Genomic DNA, 5853 nt, shown 5'->3' on the forward strand with positions numbered 1-5853 from the left:
GTTGTCCAGAAATGGATTATTGATTTCATGTTTCATTCAGGCCTCCTTGCTCTGGACTGGTTCTGATTCACACCTGTTCCCTTCTCGATAGGATTCCAGATCAATAGAGACTCACTTGTTACCGTTGGGGTTTGCACATCTCTTCTCAAATAGTTCCCTCACTACTCATTCACAAAATGTCAACCAGATGTTGAGAAGAAGAAGAAACAGTTATCGGACAATCTATTTTCTGGACTTAAAGATCTTGGGCTTCAACCAAGACCAGCTTCTAAGTGAACTGCTTATCCAAACTGTTGTTTTTTAATATCCAAAGGAAATGGGAAGGAATACTTATCTTCATCAAAACGGACGTTCTTTTCGTCTGTCTTGATCTGTGTAAGGGCCTATAGAGCACTAGGGAATAGGTTTTTGCCATTTTGGCCAATTATGGCTGTGATTCCATAGTTTTCCAGAAATGGCTGATTATGTGATTTCATGTTATTGCAGGTTGCTCTGGACTGGACCTCTGAGATTCACACAGGAGATGCTTTGTTCTGCCAAGACGCCGATAGGAGGGCAGACAATAAACAGATCAATATTTACAATGTTGTTTTACTCCACTTGTTACCGTTTTCTCAGGGCAATCTGGCCACAAATCTTAGCTTTGGCTGTGGTTGCACATCTCTATCTAACTTCTGGATTAGCCCATTTGAAATTATAAGTCAAGTTCATTTTTTTAGTTATGTTTATTCTCATCTTCAAATAGACCATTCTGACCTTAGTTATCACGTATTTGTCAGAATAAGGATAGTCAAGAATGATATTCGATTTTTATAACCAGCCGTCTAAGTACATATTTCAGCTATTCATTTCTTAATCATGTATAATTTCTTTTTATTTATAAATGAATATAAAATGGGTAAATACTTATCTTCTTAAAACGGATTTTCATTTTCGTTGGTCAAATGCATTTATTGAAGTTAAAAATGGATCCCTCAACTCCTCTGGAAACAAATGATTATCAAGGGCATGTTTCATGCATTATCTGTAGAATTCTCAGTATAATACCCTTATTTTTAATGATTGTTATTTTTGTGCATTATCCAGTAAGTTCTCAGTATAACGGGACCTTTCATCAACAGCCAATGCAGCCTTTACTGTGTTTTATCAGTGCAGTATCAGAATAATACCCTGTACATTGTAAAAATGATTGTATCAACCTTTACTCTTTGCATTATCAGTAAATTCTCAGTATAATACCTGTACATTGTAATGACTGTATCAACCTTTAGTTTGTGGTGTATCGCTTAGCAATTCTCAGTATAATTTTGGCCCCCATTGTAATTATTGCTAAATATCATTTTTAGTTATGTTTATTCTCATCTTCAGAATAGGCCTACCCTGTACATTGTAATGATTAGGATAGTCAACCTTTACTGTGCATTATCAGTAAGTACATATTTCAGCTATAATTTCTTAATCATGTATAATTTCTTAGTCTATTTATAAATGATGTATAATATATGTAAATACAATTTCTCAGTATAATACCCAGATAAGCGTTGGTACATTGTAATGATTGTATCAGCCTTTACTGTTATATCAGTAAATTCTCAGTATAATACCCTGTACATTGTAATTATTGTATAACCTTTACTGTTCGTATCTGTAGAATTCTCAGTATAATACCCTGTACATTGTAATGATTGTATCAACCTTTACTGTGCATTATCAGTGGGAATTCTCAGTATAATACCCTGTACATTGTAATGACTGTATCAACCTTTACTGTGCATTATCAGTATAATTCTCAGTATAATACCGACTGTACTTTACTGTGCATTAATGATTGTATCAACCTTTACTGTGCATTATCAGTAGAATTCTCAGTATAATACCCTGTACATTGTAATGATTGTATCAACCTTTGCAGTAGAATTGCATTATGCCCAGTGATTGACGTTGTCGGCCTTTTATTCTCAGTATAATACCCTGTACATTGTAATGACTGTATCAACCTTTACTGTGCATTATCAGTAGAATTCTCAGTATAATACCCCTGTACATTGTAATGATTGTATCAACCTTTACTGTGCATTATCAGTAGAATTCTCAGTATAATACCCTGTACATTGTAATGATTGTATAGCCTTTTTACTGTGTGCATTATCATTGTATAGCCTTTACTGTGCATTCTCATTCTCAGTAATACCCTGTACATTGTATTGATTGTAACTGTGATTATACCCAACCTTTACTGTGCATTATCCAGGTAGAATTCTCAGAATAATACCCTGTACATTGTAATGATTGTATCAACCTTTACTGTGCATTATCAGTAGAATTCTCAGTATAATACCTGTACATTGTAATGATTGTAACCTTTTACTGTGCATTATCAGTAGAATTCTCAGTATAATACCTGTACATTGTAATGATTGTATCAACCTTTACTGTGCATTATCAGTGGGAATTCTCACTATAATACCCTGTACATTGTAATGACTATATCAACCTTTACTGTGCATTATCCAGTAGAATTCTCAGTATAATACCCTGTACATTGTAATGATTGTATCATGTGTTGTATTCTCTTCAGATCATCAGCTCCCTCTTGTCTGGCCATCACCTTATTCTCCGGTTTGCCCTGACATTTTGTAATGATTGTACTTCCGCAATCATTGAAGAAGAATTCTAATTCTGTTTTTATAGCTCCTATGGCCATCACCATTTACTAGTATATCATATTGATTTCATTATAATAATGCTGTGTCCATCTAGCCTGGTCCCAGATCTGTTTGTGCTGTCTTTCCAACTCCTACAGTGTTTAGCATGACAACAACCATGAGGAGTTGGCTATACAGCATAAACAGATCTGAATTTCAAACTAAATCCAGCAGTATCATTGTAATATTATGATTATAAACCCACAGTTGCCATATCATTGTCTGGCTTGTCTTCCTATGCACAGATAGAGGGAGATTCTGCCTGGGATAGTAGTTCTGTATGTCCTAGAAGCAGCAACCCTGGTCCTGTCAATATTTAGGGTCTATGGCGCTCTCGGAAGGGAGAAAGAAATGGTTTGTGGTTCTGGAAAGCACCGAGACCTGTCTCAAAGTGTTAGCCTGATCCCAGATCTGTTGGTTTTGTCTTGGATAATTATCATAGGAGTTGGTTAGAAGCACAAACAGATCTGGGATCTGGCTACTGGAGCTTGACTTCACTGCTGCAAACTGTTCCTTTCTGATAGGTAATGGCATGCCATACAACTCAACTGGAACCAGTCAGCACTTTCCCATGACATGTTTCCCTTAAAGCGGGATAAGGTTTGAATGAACCTTTAGTATTGATTTTGCTTGACAACATCCAATATGTGTGTGTAGTTTTCTGTAGGTATGTCACTGGCCAGCCTATACCTGTTTGTGGAGTGCGTGAAAGCATATCATTCAAACACGAGGTACAGTAGTCTATATATATATATATATATATATATATACACAGGTAACTGCCAAAATAATGGAAAACACCAACATAAAGTGGTTTAATAGGGTGTTGGGGCACCACGAGCCAGAACAGCTTTAATGCACCTTGTCATAGATTCTACCAGTGTCTAGAAGTCTATTGGAGTGATGCGAGACCATTCTTTCACAATAAATTCCATCATTTGGTGTTTTGTTGATGGAAAACTCTGTCTCAGGAAACTTCTGATCTCACATAAGTTTTCAATTGGGTTGAGATCTGGTGACTGAGACAGCAATGGCATATGGTTTTTACATCGATCGTTTTCATGCTCAGGATCAAACCATTCAGTGATCCACTCACCGCTACCTTTGGATGCCAGCATATGATCCTTTTTTATTATTTTTAACCTTTATTTAACCTTTTTTAACCTTTATTTAATATTTTTTTAACAGGGAACCACACCTTTGTGGAGCACCTGCTTTTAACCTTTATTGAACCTTTTTTACTTTTATTTAACTAGGGGTCAGTTGAGCACATTCTTATTTTGACGGCCTACCTGTTTATATCCCCGCTTTTCAAACCCCTCCCCAACCTTGAGACAATGTTTGTTTGCTGTTCTGGTGACTCCCGATCACGGCGGTTATGATACAAGCCGGGATTCTTGATAATTCAATGTATTGTATCTGTCCCTATTAGACCGCTGCACCACTCGGGTTTCAGGCCATGGGGAAGTAGCCATGGTAGCCAAAATCATTTTCATACTGTACATGACCCAAAGCATGAGGAACATCTAGCTATGATGCCTTAATTAATGCAAACCACACCTGATGTGGAAGCACCTGCTTTTAATATACTAACGTGTCCCTCATTTTGCTCAGGGGTTTCCATTCGTTTTGGCAGTTACCAATGTGCTTGTTTTCTAATTCAACCTTGAGACAATGTTTGTTTGCTGTTTCTGGTGAAAAGATATTTGAGGGAGGTTGTATGATGGTTCTCCCAATGCTCTGATTCTTGATAATTCAATGTCAGTATTTCTCCAGGAGGTTTTCATGGAGGTTTCCAAGCTGATTATAGGTTTCAGCTGGACTATCTCCATGAATGTTTCTTGATGGATTTCAAGATGGAGGAGTTAACCAGGGAGGTTTCATCTAGCTATGTTTCTCTCCATGGAGGTTTCTCCATGGAGGTTTCTCCAGAACGATATACAACAGGAGGTTCTCACGTAAGTTTCACCTTCAGGAGGTTTCTCCAGGATTGTCTCTCCTTGGCCAATTTCTCCCGATTCTCCATGGGTTTCTCCATGTGCCAATTCAATGTGCCAATTCAATGTGCCAATTCAATGGAGGTTTCTCAAGGTTTCCCAGAGTGACAATTCAATGTAGGTGTCTTGGAGGGTTTCCATGGAGGTTTCTAAACCAGGAGGTTTCTAAAAACTTTCTCATTGGAGGTTTCTCAAGGGAGGTTTCTCCAGAGGTTTCTCCAGGGAGGTTTCTCCAGAGGTTTCTCCAGGGAGGTTTCTCCAGGAGGTTTCTCCAGGAGGTTTCTCCAGGAGGTTTCTCCATGGGTTTCTCCAGGGAGGTTTCTCCAGGAGGGTTTCTCCATGGAGGTTTCTCCAGGGAGGTTTCTCCATGGAGGTTTCTCCATGGAGGTTTCTCCAGGGAGGTTTCTCCAGGAGGTTTCTCCAGGGAGATTTCTCCATGGAGGTTTCTCCAGGAGGTTTCTCCAGGGAGATTTCTCCAGGGAGGTTTCTCCAGGAGGTTTTCTCCAGGAGGTTTCTCCAGGAGGTTTCTCCAGGAGGTTTCTCCAGGGAGGTTTCTCCATGGAGGGAGGTTTCTCCAGGAGGTTTCTCAGGAGATTTCTCCAGGAGGTTTCTCCAGGGAGGTTTCTCCAGGGAGGTTTCTCAGGAAGGTTTCTCCAGGGGAGGTTTCTCCAGGGAGGTTTCTCCAGGGAGGTTTCTCCATGGAGGTTTCTGATGGAGGTTTCTCCAGGGAGATTTCTCCAGGAGAGGTTTCTACAGGGAGGTTTCTCCAGGAGGTTTCTCCAGGGTTTTCTCAGGAGGTTTTCTCCAGGGAGGTTTCTCCATGGAGGGGTTTCTCCAGGGAGGTTTCTCCAGGGAGGTTTCTCCAGGGAGGTTTCTCCATGGAGGTTTCTCCAGGGAGGTTTCTCCATGGAGGTTTCTCCAGGAGGTTTCTCCAGGAGGTTTCTCCAGGAGGTTTCTCCAGGAGGTTTCTCCAGGGAGGGAGGTTTCTCCAGGAGGTTTCTCCAGGAGGTTTCTCCAGGGAGGTTTCTCCATGGAGGTTTCTCCATGGAGGTTTCTCCAGGGAGGTTTCTCAGGAGGTTTCTCCAGGCCTTAACTATATTTGTAATTGTTTGCCTAATTGTTTTTAAAATGCCTGTTGTTCTGTTTCTTCA

General features: G+C 39.6%; 1 long non-coding RNA gene across 1 annotated transcript; it reads right to left on the reverse strand.

Annotated features, from left to right (window-relative positions):
• Positions 1 to 1628: 1628 nt before the first annotated feature.
• Positions 1629 to 2445, reverse strand: LOC127919852 (uncharacterized). The gene is made up of 4 exons (XR_008104271.1): positions 2402 to 2445; positions 2065 to 2104; positions 1839 to 1904; positions 1629 to 1695 (listed from the first exon to the last, which is right to left on the reverse strand). It is a non-coding gene; the product is annotated as an uncharacterized LOC127919852 (long non-coding RNA).
• Between the last annotated feature and the right edge of the window lie 3408 nt (positions 2446 to 5853).

The sequence above is a fragment of the Oncorhynchus keta genome, unplaced genomic scaffold, assembly GCF_023373465.1.
Source record: "Oncorhynchus keta strain PuntledgeMale-10-30-2019 unplaced genomic scaffold, Oket_V2 Un_contig_1770_pilon_pilon, whole genome shotgun sequence".
Classification (NCBI taxonomy): Eukaryota; Metazoa; Chordata; class Actinopteri; order Salmoniformes; family Salmonidae; genus Oncorhynchus; species Oncorhynchus keta.